The sequence below is a fragment of the Canis lupus genome, chromosome 6, assembly GCF_011100685.1.
Source record: "Canis lupus familiaris isolate Mischka breed German Shepherd chromosome 6, alternate assembly UU_Cfam_GSD_1.0, whole genome shotgun sequence".
In the NCBI taxonomy this organism is placed as follows: Eukaryota; Metazoa; Chordata; class Mammalia; order Carnivora; family Canidae; genus Canis; species Canis lupus.
Genome location: NC_049227.1, coordinates 6,288,510 through 6,306,632, shown reverse-complemented (window position 1 = coordinate 6,306,632; position 18,123 = coordinate 6,288,510). Strand labels below are relative to the sequence as shown.

At 52.2% G+C, this 18,123-nt stretch overlaps 1 long non-coding RNA gene across 1 annotated transcript; it reads left to right on the top strand.

Moving 5' to 3' along the window:
* Window positions 1–2,156: 2,156 nt before the first annotated feature.
* On the top strand, window positions 2,157–16,567 carry LOC119872321. The gene is made up of 5 exons (XR_005360322.1): window positions 2,157–2,347; window positions 5,285–5,514; window positions 6,213–6,439; window positions 11,175–11,268; window positions 14,785–16,567. It is a non-coding gene; the product is annotated as an uncharacterized LOC119872321 (long non-coding RNA).
* Window positions 16,568–18,123: the final 1,556 nt, after the last annotated feature.

Genomic DNA, 18,123 nt, shown 5'->3' with positions numbered 1-18,123 from the left:
TTGCATGTTTACTCTTTGAGTGATGGCCTCATTCTCACAGGGCGGGCCTCTCCCCATTCCCTTATCGTAGGACATGGGCCTTATGTGACAGACCTGAGTTCCTGTCTCAGCTGCCCACCCAGCCAGTCACACCACCTTGGCCTCTGTATTTGGCCCTAAGCTCCCTGGGCTACCCACACACCCACAAAGGACTTTGTCGTATGAGCACACTGCTACTCTCCCTTGGCCACCCTCAAGGCTGATACCTGCTTTAGGGACCCTCTGCTCTCCTTTTCAAGTCTGACCTTCAGCATCAGTCACTTGGCCACCCCCAGCCAGACTCTGCCCAGAGCTGCTGGCCTCCAATCAGACCTTCTAATTCTATTCCTAGGCCCACATGCAGCCAAGTTCTTGTCTTTATGACCTTCCTTGCAGGGTTTGCAGCTCAGATTAAAGACAATTATGGCATGGGGTGGACAGAATGTTTCTCCAAGGACGCATTTCTTTCACAGATACTGTATTTGGCTGGAATTTGGGAGGATTGAGCTAGGAGATGAGACACAGAGAAGTGTTGGACCTCTGTGGTTAAAAGTTCCAAATCTGGCATAGCAAACAGCCTTCTATCCCAGGATTTCCACTTCTGCTTTGGTGGACAGCTCTGACTGATGCCAGTGGTCCCGCCTCACACACATGTGCCTGGCTCAGTTGGGTTCCCCAGAAGCAGAGCCTGAGTTGAGGATTAGGTGCTATGATTTCCTGGGAGAGGGAAGCAGAATGTGGCCTCAGGGAGAGTTTGTTCTTGGCCTAATCCACAGGAAAGATCTGGAACATAAATTGTACCCCTGTGTGGACCCCCTCCCATCTGAGGCAAGAAGTCCCCATTTCAGTTGATCATAGACTGGAGGCTACTCACCTTCCAGGCTAATGGCTCCCATCAGCTGAGGGCTGTTTTCTGGAGAAGAACCAATGTCCATAGCACACGGTTATATGGGTGCCAAGCCTGGCAGAGGGGATCTGGGTGGCATTCTCTACCAGCATTGACCATAGTATCTTTCTCTGTCTGAGTCTTCTGAGCTGAGGGCCCTCTTAGCCTAACAACAAGTGCAGCCTGAAATGTGGGGATGGGGATTAGCTCCCCTGGCAGCAGTCCTTGGCTAGTGAGGGATGGGAGTCATCAGAAAAATGCTCATCTCCTGCCACTGGAACAGATCAATCTGGGTAACATTCTATGCAGTCTCTGGAGCTCCTAGCAGAATTGAGCCCCCGCTGCCTACAGTGGATCTTGAGAACACACTTAGGGCCTTCATGCTTTCCCTGTCCTCCCTCCCTTCTCTTGGAATCATCTTCTAAATGCACACCCTTGCTCAGGCACTGCATTCAGGGTGATCCAGACTAGAACACATTGAGGAGAGGGCTGGGGGGCAGAAATTTGGACTATACTTTGAGGGCAATGGAGAATCGTGGAAAGGTTTCTTGCTGGGTCAGGGTGACTCAGTGGGGCTTTTATTTTAGGACAGTCCCACCATGGAAAGGAGGTAAGAAGTGGTCAGTGTCACAGTGGTACCTGGGAGAGGGGGTTGGCTGGTGGGTGTTGGGGAAGGAAAAGAAAAAGAGTTACCGCGAAGGAGAGAGATGGGACTCGGGCTGGAGGGAGTAGGGAGGGAGAGTCTGCAGCTCGAAGCCCTGGCAGTGCAGAGCTCAGGGCCCAGGGCGGATGGGACCTCAGAGAGGGGCTGGTTTGGGGGCAGCTCTTTGCCCAGTGACGTCCTTCTCTAAAGGAGCAATGATTCCATGAAATGTCCAGAAGAGGCAAGTCTAGAGACAGAAAGTAGGTCAGTAGCTGCTTAGGGCTCGTGGGGATGGGAGAAAGGTCTGGAAGGACTAGACATTGGGTGTTGGTGATAGCTGAAGGGGTGATGAAATGTTCTAAAATTAACTGTGGAGATGGTTTACAATATACTAAATATATACTAAAAACCATTGAATTTTGTACACATTAAATAAGTGAATTGTATGGTACGTGAATTACATCACAATGAAGTTGTTATTAAAAAAAAATGAGTGCAAAGTTGTGCAAGGGATATGGGATTGGCTGTGGGAGGGAACTCTGCTGACTAATGGGAGGTGGGCTGGACCTCAAAAGTCCTGTTACTCACTAACCTTATTTACCAGTGGAACGCCGGGCCGGTCTTGCCCACGGGACAGGGTGAGTCAGGGGCTTGAACCCCTGTCTCTGGACTCCCTGGCCCCACGTTCCCCCAACTACCTCCATCCACTTTGCCTGCAGCCGCCCCCTCCCCGGCCCCTCCATCCAGCAACGTTGCCTCCCTCTGGGCTGGCAGCTGCTGAGAGGTGGGTGACAAATTGGGTGAGTGACCTTTCTGTGTTCTGCCCCCACCCTGCCCTGCTGGTGAGTCTGACTGGCCCCCCCAGGGGTCTTCATGCTGCCAAGGAAGCGGCCTGGGAGGACCTGCCTTGGGTGGAGGGACGAGACGTTTGGTTCTCTGGACGAGAAGGGTCGGGAAATTGAGTCTGACACCTGGCAAGGCCCACTGCCTGGGCAGCGCACCGCGGAGGCTGGCCCTCACCCCGGCGAGCCTCCTCCAGGCCAGGCCCTCGCCGGGGGTCCTGGCAGAGGCCAGAAGTGGGTGCGCCGGGGGACCGCGGTGCTGGGGGGAGCGGCAGGACGCCTGTGGGTAATGGAAAAGCTTGAGCATGGGTCATGGCGGGCCTGCAGTATTCGTGTGTTGATGATAACCACAGAGCAGGATTTGTGAGCTTTGGCCTAAGATGCTGGGATGCCCGGTGGCCGCCCCGGAACGCATGCTTGCACAACACCTCGAACCTTCTCATCACGATTGTCCCACTCTCGCTGCCAGCAAGACCCCCAAGCCCTTCTGCCTCGGATGCCCCCATCAACTTTATCATTCCCACTCCTGGCAGCTCTCTCCGGGCCAAGCACTTAGCCGGGCACCAGCACTCCAGGTGTCTCTCCAACCTTTCCAGCATCAGCAGACACTCTGCCGAGCTTTGCCACCCTGCTTTGGTGGCCTTGGGGCCCAGGGCTGCTCCACATCGACCCAGTAGAGCCTTTGCTATCCTGCAGGATGGTGGCCTGGGCCTTGCTTCCTTCCCGGAGCAGGAGGGCCCGTTCCCAGGCTGCCTCCCAACTGTCTGACACCCCTGGCACTGGACATCCTGCTGAATTGGAAACCCCCACCTTGTCGGCTGACCGAGTCCTGCCTAATGCTCTGCTCTGCTCACATTCACGAATGCCTGGGAGGTGACTGGGTTCCCTTATAGCCCATTAGCTAACCTGGAGCCAAATGCTCATTGGTGACACTGGTCAGAGAAGCTTCTGGGGCTGAAATGAAATGTGTGGCTGGATGAGCAGCCATGTTCAGCGGAGGATCTTTGGGTCAGAAGCCACTCTCAGCAATTCTCCTTGGGCTGTGATTCTGTTATTGTTACCTCCAGTCTCACTTGCCACAGCAGTATCACTATCACCATTGATATCTCTTCCATCCTGTCATTTCTTCCACCCTCACTTCTGTCCTCACCTTTACCCTCACTTTCATCCTCATCCCAAGCCTCACTTCCACCCTCACCTCCATCCTCAACTCCATCATCTACTCCACCTTCACTTCCACCTTCACCATCCTCACCCCCATCCTCAACCTTATCTTCATCTCCACCTTCATCTCCATCCTCATCTCCATCCTCACCTCCCCTTCACCCCCAATCTTACTCCATCATCACCTCCACCAACTTTACCATCTTTACCATAGCCATTACTACCATCACCCACACAGCTCCCAGATTGGGCCCCAGACATCATTAGACATTTAACAACCAGACATGTGTCTGGCTGGAGAGGCAATCCTGGATGAGGGTGGCTAGAACTCCATGTTCTGGCTGCCTCTTGGCCCATGTGTTTGTAAGTTGGGGCTCTTGCCTTGCATGGCAATGGTGGCCTGAAGGTCTGGGCTGATGAGCTTGCGTCCATGGAGCCAATACCCAAGAATCTGTGGGCAGCTCATGGTCAGAGCCACCTGGTTCACATGTTCTGGGGCCAAGGAGCCTTGTCCTCACATGTGACTAGAGGAAATAGGAAATCCTGGGGTGGGGGAAGAGTCTAAAGTAGGGGTCAGTGCTCTGGCTGTGCCATGGACTTGGTGCAGTTTCCAAAAGCCCCTGCTTCTCTGTCCCACATGCAATGAGCAACCCTCCCTTTCCCTTCAGGGAGCTTTACAGGGTACAGAGTGTGTCCATAGCCTCTGCTCTTCTAAGGGAGTGGGGCACAGGGGGACACCCTGTCTGCTGGCCTGGGTGCATTTCTACCACCACCCCCCTTTCCAGCTCCTAGAATTTGAGGAAGGCATTCACTGTTTCTGCTAAGCCTCTGTTTCCTTGTCCATAAACAGGAAATAGACTATCTCTTACTACTGCAATGAGGATTAACTACTGAGATCACCCCCTGGCAGCACTTAGTTCAAATTCTTAACCTGTGCACCAGGTACAGGGGGCGGAGGGGGCAGTGTCGCCCCACATCACAGAGGGGGACACAGAGATGGTGGGGGTGGAATCAGTGGGGAGAACTACCTGGGGTCATCCAGGCAGAAGCAACAGAGCAGGGATCAGGAGCCCCCTTTTCTGCCCTTTTCTGAGTCTGCGTTGACTTGGGGGCATGCACCCAAGCTGCGAGGGGCACAAGGGGACACTGCGCCCCACTTCCTGCCCTGGAACCCATGTCCTGGGCCAGGGAGGGAAGAAGATGGGGCTCCTGGCTGCAGAGTTGGGCTCAGAGGGAGTGTACCATCTTAAGCCTGGCTGGGGTACTCAGCAGAAACTACTCGGGCTGTTCTGGGGCAAGGATCCCAGGACTGAGCGAGTGTTGGGGCCCCAGGAGGGCTTGGCACACCAGAGAAGAGCAAGGTGGCGTCCCAGTTAAGAGAATCTGAGCAAGCAGTGTTAGAGACGGAAGGGGCGTGGCTGGTGTGGGGTCAAAGAATCTGGGTGCCTAGCCACTGTGTACAGAGGATCCTGGATCCTGAAAGCCAAGCTCTGAAAGGGTCCTTGAAGGCCAGCAATTCATCCATTGGGTCCAAAGGACAACTAAAGCCAGAGAAAGGCCGGGAGAGGGTGGAACCAGAGCTGTTCTGGCCTCCCCTCCTTCATGCCACTTTGGGCTGCTGATGTCTTTCTGACCTTCAGCAAAACCATCCAGTGTCATGAAGACTGGTGGTCAAGGGGTGGCCAGAGTTTGGACTTTCTTCCCCTCCTGTCCTCTTTGTGATGGTGCCAGAAGCCCAGGGCCCTTGTCCAGAAGCGGTAATCAGAACAGTGACACAACAACGTTAGGATCTCCGGCAACAGATCTCCGACCCTTTGTCCTGTGCCACAGTCACGCTGGACGTCTCTGCCCGCTTGATCTTCATCTACAGCTGCCCACCAGAGACCAGGCACCGTGCCAAGTTCATATCTTCATTTCAGAGTGCAGGAACAGGCTCAGAGGAGTTAAGTAAGCCACCCAAGGTACTGAGCCAGGGCAGGGCTGGGGCTAGATGCCAGGCCCATCTGATGCCCCTACATGGGATGCACACTAAAGCCCCCCCATCTCCATCCACTCGACTGGGCCTATGGGGGAAGGTGATGAGCTGGATGGTGGTCGGGGGAGGAGTAGACAGCCAGCTGCCTGTGGGCCAGGGCTCCCTGCCACCCACAGTCCAGCCGGTCCCTGCCAGGGCCTGCTGCCTGCTGCTCCGTGGACGGCTGGAACGCCCAAGCTCCTGGAGCCACCACCCTCTTTCTCCACGGCCCTGGCACAGCTCCCCACACCCGTAGGCCCAAGGGCCCATGCAAAGCAGGCCCAGGCCCCGCAGCCTACTATGGCAGCCACAGGGGCTGAGTAGATGGGCTGGGTTCTGCCTGTGGACACACAGATGCATTGAACAGGAGGCATGAGGCCTCTGCGCCTGCCTCTGGCCAAGGCTGGGCTCAGGCCTGTCAGCTCAGCTCAGCTCTTGGCTGTCCCGGGGAAGGAGTGCCGATGCTGCCCACCACCCACGTGGAGGCAAGCTATCTGAGGTGGGAGAGGGGGGCTGGGGCTCAGGTAGTGATGCTGTTTGGGAGGGAATTTCCAGGTACAAGGGGGAAGTTGAGGCCCATGCACCCAACACCTCCCACTGGAAGGCCCCCAGTGCCTCTGTCTAGGCATGCTCTCTCCTCCTCAGGGTGTTTTCTCTCAGTGGGTGAAGCGGCCAGCCCCTCACTCTCCACCAGTGTCCTGAGAGCCCTGTAATGATGGCCACATGGTCATTCTGCCAGCACGAACCTCTCCGTCCCTGACTGGAACTGTTCACCTGCCTCTGCCAGAGCTCCTCCAGCCCTCTGCCCCCAGGCCTGCCCTGCCTGTCCAGCCTCATGAGCCATCACTGTGGGCTTGCAAAAGTGGCAAGTTGTAAGTCGTCCCAAGCCTTACATCTTCCCTGGCTCCCTATTGACCCCAGAGAAAGTTCTAGCTCCTGAGCCAGCTGTCAAGGTCCCTGGCTTCCATGCTCCGTGGGTCCCAGTCTCCCCGTGTGAGACATGCATGGCCCCTGGGAAGTCCAGGCTGTTCAGCAGTACCTCCTCAGCCCTGGGCTTGGAAAATCCTTCCCAAAAGATTTGACCAACTGCCCCCACCCCATGAAGTGTGCTGCTGATTCCCTTTCTCTGGCCTGGAGGATGGACTGCTCCCTCCTGGCTGCCCTGATTGCTGCTGTGACCCCATGTGGCATATTGTCTGTTATGCTCAAGGGCACTGATTTGGATCTTAGCCTGTCTTCTCTGCTAAAATCAGAAATCAGCATTGTTTGCTTCTCTCTGAAGTCCTGGGGACCCACGTGGGGTCTGGGCAAGAGAGGGGACACAGGGAACGCATTTATTCATCCACCCATCCAACACTACTGGGTGTTCTTTGAAGAACAGGCCATGTATTCAAGCAGGACAGCCATGTACAGCCATGCTCAAAACCACAGGGTTGGTGCCAGCTGATGGGACCCAGGGTAGGCATAGGTTATTGGTGTCTGAAGAGGAAGACCCAGCCCTTGCCTCCCAGGAGAACTGGATTTGAATTTAAGCTCTGCCACTACCTAGCTGTGTATTTGGGGTAGGTCGCTTACCCTCTCTGAGCCTACAATGCCCTTCTGTAAGCAGGGAGGCAGTGGTAAAGCACATGGAGGATGCTTGATAGATGGTTACTCTCCTCCCCTACCTTCTTTGGGGAGCGTCTGCCTCAATGTGGGTCACTTGGGACCTGTCCTCCAAGAAGTAGGGTGTTGGAACCCCTCAGCTGGCAGAAGTCACCCTGTGTGGCTCTCTGGGCAAGTGAAGGCAGTAGAGTGGTCCTAGAGGTCTCTGCCCTGGGAGAAGGGGCTGCCTGGGTCAGGGGCACAGGTTGGCCCTTCCTACTCACAAGCCACCCAGTGCCCCTGGCCTCTGTGCTCCTTGGCAGACCACCAGGGCCAATATTGGATGTGCCCAGCATTGGCCCTGCAGCCACTGGTAAGGCCAACCCTGTCATCGGGCCTGGCCCCACATCTGGCATCTCTCTGGCGTCCTCTGGGCACTGGCTTCCTGCAGGCGGATACGGGCTTGTACCCTGTGCTGACAGGCCCTCCCCAGAGCTGAAGGTGCCTTGGGGCCAGGCCCACACCCAGTGACCTTCCCAAGCTGAAAGCAGACTTGTCAGAGAAGGGCCACATCTGGCCTCATGTCACAGCTCCCAGGATGGAGTGATGCCTCCTCCCTCTGACTAGGCTTTCTCAGAGCAAAACCCTGTGCCCCCTTCAGACTAGACTTTGTGAGCCAAGGCTGTGTCTTCCCCCTCAGACCCTCTGCAGAGTGTGGCTGTGTCTCCCCCTTTAGACTAACTTAGTTCTTATGTCTTCCATGTCTCCTTCATACCAGCTTCCTGGGGCAGGGCCATGACTCCTGCTCAGACTAGGAAAGGGGGTAGGTTGCCAGAACATTCCAGGAGCATCTGGTAGTGGGTGGAACATGGTGAAATTCAAGGCCCTCCCAGAGGTCGCATGGGTGGGTATCATATGGTAGAGGAGAGAAGGTACTGGATGAAGAGTGACAGGCCAGGTGGGCCCTCTGGCACCTAAGAATGGGCTTTTGTCCTGAGGATTATGGGGAGCCAGTGAGGGGGACAAAATTGTTCTCGTGGATCCTTCTGGCCACCACGTCAGCCACAGGGAACGGAAGCCTGGGCTGCCCGGCAGTGGGGTAGCCGGGAGGGAGCAGATAGGGCCATCCGGGGAGAGGCATTGACAAGCCTGGTGGAGGGGAAGGTTGAGGAAGTCAGGCCCAGCACCCTGGCTTCTGGCTGGGGCAGCTGGGGTGGGGTCTCAGCAGGGGAGCAATGATGTGGGCCCTCTGGGGCCTGTGCAAGGAGCCCAGGGTCCGTGCAAATGGAAGTGTCCAGAATGCAGCCCTGGGAGAGGATTCATAGCAGAGGCAGAGTCCGAGGAGCCGGGGCAGCAGGTGGAGGCGCGTGCACAAGCTTGCCCGGGCGAGGGGGAGATTTCGGGACACGGTCTGGGGAGCACAGAGGGGAGGCCGGGGAAGAGCTCCGGAAGAGAATGCCCTTCATTTCCTGTTCTAGAAAAGGGGCAGGGCAGGCCCATGCTGCTGGGCCCTCGTCCCCGGCTGGGGCTGCCCAAAGCAGCTGATGCTCTGCAGGCTCTGTGGGCTCCCCAGCCCTTCAGCTCGACCCACAGCTCTCGCCCTCCTTTGGAATTTCCCAGGTGGAAATTCACCTCAGAGGCCCTCTGTGGCTCCCCGGCCTCAATCCGCCCTGTGTCTGGTCCCCGCACCCCTGACCCCCAGCAGTTCTGCGGGCTGCGGCCCTGAGTCCCCCTGGAGCGCCGGGCCCTCCTCCCGGGGGGGCCGCCAAGGAAGGAGAGAGGCCCTCTGGTGACCCCTGTGCACCTCTCCCTGCTCTCCACCAGTTCCAGACACATTTGCGATTTATCTTTCTCTGTTGTTTATTGTGCGGAGGCCAGGCCTCCCAGCCAAATCGGAGCTGGACTGGCCAGCGCGGCCCGAGACGGCAGTCCCAGCCAAGCCGGAGCAGCCCCCCGCCCACCGTCCCCTCAGCCGCCCCGAGCCGAGCAGGCCCGAGCTCTGGCGGGCCGGACACTCTTTATGGAGCCCCAGGGCCTGTCTCCCCCATTGTCGGCCCATGTTTACAGCCTCCTCATGTTTGCCTCATGATTTTATTCTGGGTGACGCCCCAGTCTGGACGGGGCCTGCATGCCATCCTGCTGAGGCCTCGCTCATCGCCCGGGCCCTGGGCCCCTGGTCTCCTCATCCATCATTTCATTGAGCCTCGCCCGCCTGCAACAGTGGCGGGAGGGCTGTTCACCCCCAGGGGTGTGAGCGGGGGCACGGCTGGTGAGCTGGGTGGGAACCTGGGCTCCTCCCGTCGCACACTGTGGGGGGCGGGGGTGTGCCTTGTGTGCGTGGTGGGGCTTGATAGATGGTTACTATGGGTGTGGGTATGCGTGTGCGTGCGTGTGTGTGCGCGCCTGCGTGTGCGCTGGGGGTTTGGGGAGGCTTGCACATGAGCGTGTGTGTGTACACACACACACATACACACACACCCCACTTGGAGCCTGTCAACTGTTGCTCTGTCTCTGCTAAAGACACAGCCTAGAGACCTGAGGCCGTGGATGCCCGCAGACCTCCTTCCAGGCCAGCTATCTCCTTCGCAGTGTGCAACCGTGGCCTCATTAGCTTCTCACTTTCCTTGGGAGTAGAAAGGGGGGCTGTGTTGCTTGCTACCAGCCTCACAGCATGCCTTTGGGCATCTAGAAGGGCTGTGGTCAGCTCTTACTGCAGACTTAGGGCCTGTCTGTCTTCCTCCCACCCCCATCCCTCCCTCCTTTAGCTACAGTTGTTAATCTCTGCTCTTCCCAGAAAAATGCACCTATGCACATACAGGTAAGATTTGGCAAGTCCCCTGAAGTCCCTCCATTAAACTAAAAACCTTCTCTGTGGGGGGCCACCTGGGCGACTCAGGGGTTGAGCGTCTGCCTTTGACTCAGGTCGCCATCCCGGAGTCCTGGGATGGAGTCTCATATGGGGCTCCTAGAGGGGAGCCTGCTTCTCCCTCCGCCTGTGTCCTGCCTCTCTCTCTGTGTCTCTCATGAATAAATAAATAAAATCTTAAAACAAAACAAAGCAAAAACCTCTCTGCAGGGCTGGACAGAAAAATTCTCAGAGGCCTAGAGTTTTCTATAGCAAATACAATGGTGGTGGCTGTCACCATCAGTCCCCAGAGACAATTAAGGGACCAAAAGCTGCCACTCAGGCCCACCTCTTCCTTGTTCACCCAGAAACAAAGTATTGGGGCCATTCTCAGGCACTCTGGTATGGCAGGTAAATTGAGATCACATCTTGATGCTAGATTGTTTGATGACCAAAGTCAGTGCCCCATCTCTAGAAATTAGGGATCTGGAGTGTCATGTAGCTGAATGGCCCTGAGCTGAGGTCCCCCACCAGGCCCCCACGAGGCTGAGGTGGCGAGGGAAGACCACAGCTGGAGGGGACTGTGGACTCCCAGGCCAGGGAGAAGAAGTGTGGGGAAGGATGTGGCCCGGTAGTGGGGCCGGGTAGTATGCAAGATGGTAGGGACTTTGTTGATTTTGCTCATTCTTTATGGTGTTCTGACAGTCATGGCAGTGCTATATAACACTTCCCAAACACATTCCCATCTGTCGGGGCTGGAGCTCCAGAGGCCAACAGTGGCAATCAGATGACCACCGCCTGAAACTCTAAACGGCAGTCCTGGAAGGTTTGTAAGGTCCTTGAAGACATCAGTTCCCTGGCCACCTGCCTAGGATTCCTGTCCCTGGAGCTGTGGCCTCTGAGTGAGCCCCTGTGGTCCCTGGAGCTTCCCTGACACCAGACCCAGGACACGGGGGACCAGCAGGGGCCTTCTCAGACAGAGGTGGCTTAGGGATGATCCGGGGCGGGGAGAAGAGTCATCCCAAAGACATGGAGGTCCCAAGGAAGCAGCCTTATCCTGGGCCTTCTGACCCCAGCTAACCCATCTCCACTACCCTGGGTGGGCAGGGGCCCCCTCCAGGACGCTCAGAGGCCGGGGTGACAGGCCCAGACAATCTCTGTTCCTCCCATGTCTCCAGGCTGCCTTGGAACCTGAGAAGCTTCCACCTGTTGCATACAGGCCAAGGGCATCTGAGGAAGTGATGCAGCATCTTTCCCAGAAGATGTTGGAAGGTACAGGGAGGATAAGAGGCTTCCGAGAGTGTCAGGAAACCATACCCTCCACAAAGTAGCTGATCCCCAAGAGACAGGCTGGAGGGATGGGAGGGTTGGCTCCAGACAGCCACGCTCCTCGTTCCTCCCTATGGCAAAGTCTGGCACGCAGGAAGAGCTCAAGAGTGCACATGTGTGTATGCATGCACACTTGAAGCCTCGCGGGCTGTCCAGAGTCTATAGCGGGAATTAGACTTGCTCCGTGACCTCAAGGCAGGTCATGCAGCTACATTTGGGAGCCCACAGTCCCAGCCAAGGACGGGCTTGCAGCCCACCCACCCCATACACACACACACAGGCCAATATTCCTCTCTGATTGTCTGCCTTTCGGAGAACAGAGGGCTGGGTGGGGATCTGGAGACCTTGGGAGAATCCACAAAAGTGCCGATAAAAGCATTTATGTTTCTCCAAATGACACTGTAAGAAAGCACACTGAAGGAAAAGGCAGTTTCACGCATATTAAATCATGGTCATGGGAACCGTACAATTAATTCTCATTTATCATCTTTCCTGTGCACTAGAAACTTCCGTGTCTCAGACCAGCACCCATCCCAACCCCCACAACTCAGTTTCAACCAGACACTCATAAATCTGTTTTCTTGTTCCACACAAGCTGCCTGGGAAAAGGCCCCATTTGCTGCGTCTGCTCCTCTGTCCAAACTTTCAACGCCTTCGACATTTTATGGTTTCACGTTATTGACTTGGCCTCCTGGGTCCCTTGTGGTAGGCTGCTATTTGAGAGAGCAGTGAGAGGCTTGGGGTGACCTCAGGTTCACCCCCTCGCCTGGCCGGAGCAGGGAGGACCGTGCAAAAAGCCCTGCAGTTGCCTAGGGCCTGGAGCTCCTGGGGGAACACAGACCCTCCAGGGCTTCCCCTCTGTGTCCTCACTCAGGTCCCAACCCCCACCCCCAACTGAGATTCTGGACCCATTCTTCCTCAACCTCAGGAACCTGCCCTGCCTCTGCTTCCCTCTCCTCCCTCTCTCTCCAGCCCCAGCTCCTCCTTTTCCCAAGGGCCTCCTCCCCATCCACAAGGGAATACACATGAGGTCAATGTGCCTAGAAGCAAAATGTGCGGGTAGAGGGGAAGGTGTGCAAGCATAATGCACACTCCACAGCTGGACCAGGCCTCCTCGGTGCCACTGAGGACACAGATAAAGGCCAGGCTGATTTTCAGCTGGTATGTCCTGGAGAGGTGGTACAGGCTATTGCATTTTTTGACTGATGTCTTTTTTTTTTAAGATTTTATTTATTCATTCATGAGAGACACACAGAGAGAGGTAGAGACATAGGCAGAGGGAGAAGCAGGCAGGAAGCCTGATGTGGGGCTCAATCCCCAGACCCTGGCTCACACCCTGAGCTGAAGACAGGTGGTCAACCGCTGAGCTACCCAGGCATCCCTTGACTGATGTCTTGAATGAAGGACACCTGTCTTTTCCCTCAAAGAGCTCAGTGAGGGGGAAATGGACAGGTAACTGGATAATTATGATTCCAGTAGCGAGCAGTCAGCAATCATGCATCCTTTGCCCTGCCCAAGGCTCTTGGGGCAGGGAGCAATGTCTAAATTAATCCCTGAAGGACCCACAAGAAACTCCAGAAGTTTATGGTGATAGAAGGGGTGGGAATGATGTACCTCCAGGCAGAAGGAACAGCATATGCAAAACCCAGGAGCAAGAGAGAAACACTTGATGTTTGAGAAATGGCTTTTGGTATTCATGGAACAAGGAGATAAAGGCTAGAGAGGTCTATAAGGGCCAGCTGTGAGCCAAGGCACCTACAAACCTGGGGTAGGAAAGCTGGTTTGCAATGTGGGAAATAGATTAAGAAGGAGAGTGACATGGTAAGATTTGAATGTTGGCCAAGCCATCCTACAATGAGGAGACTGCACACCATGCACAAAAATGAACTCAAGATGGATCACAGACCTACCTGTAATTGCTAACACCATGTAACTTCTGGAAGAAAACATAGGGAGGGAAATCCTAATTACTTTGGGTTTGGCAAATATTTCCTAAATACAATATAAAAGGCACAAATAATAAGAGAAAAATCAATAACTAAGTAAACTTTGCAAAATGCAAAACTTTAGCTCTTTGAAGACACTATTAAGAAAATGAGGGGCTCCTGGGTGGCTCAGTGATTGAGCATCTGCCTTTGGCTCAAGGCGTGACCCTGGGGTCCCAGGATCAAGTCCCAGGTCGGGCTCCCTACAAGGAGCCTGCTTCTCCCTCTACCTATGTCTCTGCCTCTCTCTGTGTGTCTCTCATGAATAAATAAATAAAATCTTAAACAACAACAACAAAAAATGATAAAGGCAAGGCAAATACTGGAATCCTTGTAAAACATATCCAACAAAGGACTTGTTATCTAGAATACATGAAGAAATTTTACAATTTAGTATTAAGAAGACAAACAACCTAGTTTAAAAATGAGCAAAAACTGGAACTCACCTTCATGGCTGGTGGGAGTGTAAAATGAAACAACTTTGGGAAACATCGTGGTGGTTCCTTAAAATGCTAAACATACACCCAGCACATGACCCAGCCATTCCATTCCTAGGTATTTCCCAAGATAAATGAAAGCATCTATCCACACACACACAAATGATACATGAATATTCATGGAAGCTTTCATCATAAGAGTCCCAAACTGAAAATGGCTCAAATGTTCATCAATGGGTGAATGGATAAACGAATAAAGATATAATCATATAGTGGGATATGACCCAGCAATAAAAGGAATGAATTATTGATATGTGCTACAATATGGATACATCTCAAAATGATCATTCTGAATGAAAAAAGTCCAGACAAAAAAAGAGTATATGAAATTCTAGAAAATGCAAGTGAATCTATAGTGAATTGTTTGGGAGATGGTGGGAGGTTAGAGGAGGAGATTACTGACGGACAGGAGGAAACTTTGGGGCGTGATAGGTATGTTCATTACTTAAGTATGATGCTGATTCCATGGGAGTATATTTATATTTAAGTCGAAACATATCAAATTATGCATATTAATGTATATGCTGTTAATGTCTGTTAACTGAACCTCAATAAAGCTGTACAAAATAAACATAAACTTTTTTTTGCAGCAATAAACGTTGGTGCAACACCCAGATATATGTATGGGGTGGGGAGAGAACCTTGATCCCTACCTCACACCACACCAAAATTACAGTAGCTGACCAGGGAGGCATGGGCAACATTTGGGACAATATCGGGGAGATTAAATACATGACTGTTGATTCACTCACTCACTCCCATTCCCACTCATCTTTTACTAAATTGTAAGTCCTATAAAGGTAGAAATGAAGGCTGCCCTGCTCAGCCCCTGTGTCCCCAATGCTCACCTTGTTGCATGCACTGGGGTGGAAAAAAGGTGGATTGTCTCAGGAAGAATTTAGAAAGTACTTGGCCAGCCCTAAGGATGTCAGAGGTGAGGGAAATTGAGGAACCAAAAATAATCTCTGTTTTTCCAGCTCAAGTAAATGCTGCTCGTGTGTGAGTTTGGAGAGGACAGGAAGGTGACCTCAGACTTGTGAATGCTGTTTGTGCTGCCACATTGCTTGGAGACAGACGCTGGAGTGAAGGATTTGGGCATGACCAGTGGATCTCAATGTTTCTTAATGGTTTAGAATCAAAACTGGAAAGTTTTGAAAGATACCGAATCCTAGGCTCCACCTCTAAACCAATAAAATCTCTGAGCATTCTGCCCAGCACTGGGATTTTCCTAAAGCTCTGAGGGGATTCTAATGTGCAGCCAGAGTAGATAATTCTCACCATGGATGGTGATTAAAGTCATGGGAGGATATGAGCTCCCCAGATAAGGATTTGGGAGTGAGACAGAAGAGGACCAAGGGCTGAGCCTTAAGGGTTCCTGACTGCAAGGGTTAGAAAAAGGAGAATAGCAAGAGATGGGAGGAGCTGGAGAAGGAACAGCTGGAGAGGAGGAAAATCGAGAGTGCAGGTCACAGGATAAGGAAAAAGGATTCATGGACTGGGAGGCCACATGGAGCAAAAGGCAGGATGAAAAGAGTCCATTGGGTTTATCAACAAAAAGGTCATTGGTGAACCAGGAGGGAGCTATGTTGGTGGAATGGGTGTGACAAAGCCAAACTGAAGAAGGTGATTGTGGAAGGAAGAGGGAGGTAAGGGGTGCAAATAGTGAATTCATAAAACTGCTTCGCTTTGAGGTAGAGAGCTGGAAGGAGAGTATGGAGTTAAGGGAGGGTCAGAGGAGATTAGCCAGAGGGGAGACTTGAGCATATGTAATTGCCAGTAAAAAGGAATCAAATAGAATAGAGTCTAGAAACTGACCTTGCCTATATGGTCCCTAGATTTATGACGAAAGCACAAATACAATTCAATGATCAAAGGAAGATCTCTTCAATAAACGTTGCTGCAACACCCAGATATATGTATGGGGTGGGGAGAGAACCTTGATCCCTACCTCACACCACACATACAAATTAGTTCCAGATGGACCATAGACCAGAATATAAAAGCAAAAATCATAAATAAATTGTAGGAGACTATCTTTATGATTCTGGGGCAGGTAAAAATTTATTAATAAGCATGACATAAAAATTATTGACCATAAAAAAGATTCTATATTGGACTTCTTAAAAATTTTTAAGCTTCTATTTATCAAAAATCACTTCTAAGGCAAAATCAATCTATGAGGATATAAGATAGATCAGAGGTTGCTGACTTCCTGGGAAAGGGCATGAGGGAACTTTCTGGAATGATGGAAATGTTCTGTATCCTGATGGGGTGGAGGTTATGTTAGGGAGTTACATCTTTCCTTTCCTTTCCTTTTTTTTTTTTTTTTTTTTTTTTTTTTAGGTATTTTCTTTTTTATTGAAATATATTTGACATATAACATTGTGTAAATTTAAGATATACAACATGCTTATTAAATACATTTATATGTTGTAATACAATTGGCATTGTATTGATAACTGACACCTCTATCATACTACATAATTATCGTTTCTTTTTTGGTTGGAATAATTAAATCTAGACTGTTAGCAAGTTTGATGATTATAGGGAATGCCTGGGTGGCTCAGTGGTTGAGCATCTGCCTTTGACTCAGATCATGATCCCAGGGTCCTGGGATCGAGTCTCATATGGGGCTCCTGGAGGGGATCCCACTTCTCCCTCTGCCTATGTCCCTGCCTCTCTCTTTGTGTATCTCTCATAAATAAATAAATAAAACCTTTTAAAAAAAGTTTGATGATTATAATGCAATACTGTTGTCTATATTCACTATATAGTACATTAAACTTCTAGGACTTGTCTACTTTTTGCAAGTTTGTGATGCATGCATTTTTCAAAACAAAGATTAAACTGTATTCTTCATATCTGTACATTTAATTATCTTCAAATTATATCTTAATATAAAAATAGAAAAGAAGGAAAGTGAAAAGGCAACCCATAGACCAAGAGGAGATATTTACAATATTATATTTGATAAAGAACTTATATCCAAAATACATAAAGAATTCTCACAAATCAAAAAGAAGAAAAGGACTCTATTTCTAAATTGGACAAAAAACTTGAACAGGCATGTCACAAAGATATGTGAATGATTCATAAACACATGGAAAGGTGCTCAGCATCATTACTTAGCAGGGAAACACAAATGAAAACCACAATAAGACACCCACCCCTACACATACAGGATGGCTAAAATATAAAAGACTGACAGTTCCAAGTGTTGACAGGATGTGGAGCGATTTTATACTTTCAGACACTACAAGAGGAAGCCTTCCTACAGCACGGAGGGACTGGGGCCCAAGGTTGAGAAGAAATTACTGTGAGTACGTCACTGCTGCTTTCCTAGGCTGTCCTCTGTTTCCCATAAGGCACAGCTGGGGAATGGCTGCCCAAAGCCACACAGTCCCCACTTTGCTCACATCCCTCCTTTCTTTTCATTCCTGCCCCAAGGGCCCCTGGCACCTGAGGTCACAGCGCACTGCCCTGGGCCATCCTTAGCAAAGCCAGCAACACAGCCAGTGTAAGTCCTGGCTCACAGGGCAGACAGCAGAGGCTCAGCTCCCTCTGACAGCATGGGTGGCTTTCTCTCCTGCAGCCTGGGCCTCGTCTCCACTAGTGCATCTCCTCTCTGTTGGTTGGTACCACTGCCTCCTGTCCCACCTCTATCCCTCTACTACTCACTTGCAGTCTCGTCAGCCACTACGGGCATCCTTTCGTAGCCCACTGCCTTCAGGCTAAAACTTGAGCTGCTAGGCTCAGCATTCAAGGCCTTCATGGCCCACTCTGTTTTTCAGCCTGGTAGACCAGATGTGAACATAAGGGACCTTTTTGGGTGTGCTGGGGCAAGGCTAGAGAAGGCCCACAGCGCTGTCCAGGCTAAGACAGATCAGGCAAGGCTTGGACACAGTAGGGAGGGGAGGTGGCTGCAGGGGATGCCCCATCTGGCCCACACAGTGATGCACATGGCCAGTGGTCAGGGGAAGGAAGGGGACAGGCCAGGCCAGCCATTGGTAGACACATCTATCTTCCCTGTGGGAGGAGATGCTGGCATGAGTAGTCCTGAGCCGGGAAAGTGGGACTTCAGCATGGACTTTTGTCCTGGTAGGGAAACTGAGTCAGAAGCTTGGACCTGTGGACCATCCTGTGCAGCGGGTGAAGGAAATGGCAAAGCCTGGGCTACTGGGAGATGTCAGCTGACTTGGTGTGGGAGAGGGAAATCTTAGTGCTAAAGGGCTGAGTTCCCAGCTGTGAGGGTGGGTTGAGGGAAGTGCTGAGGGTGAACATCATTTGTTAAGCAGCTGCTGGGCACCAAGTCCTAT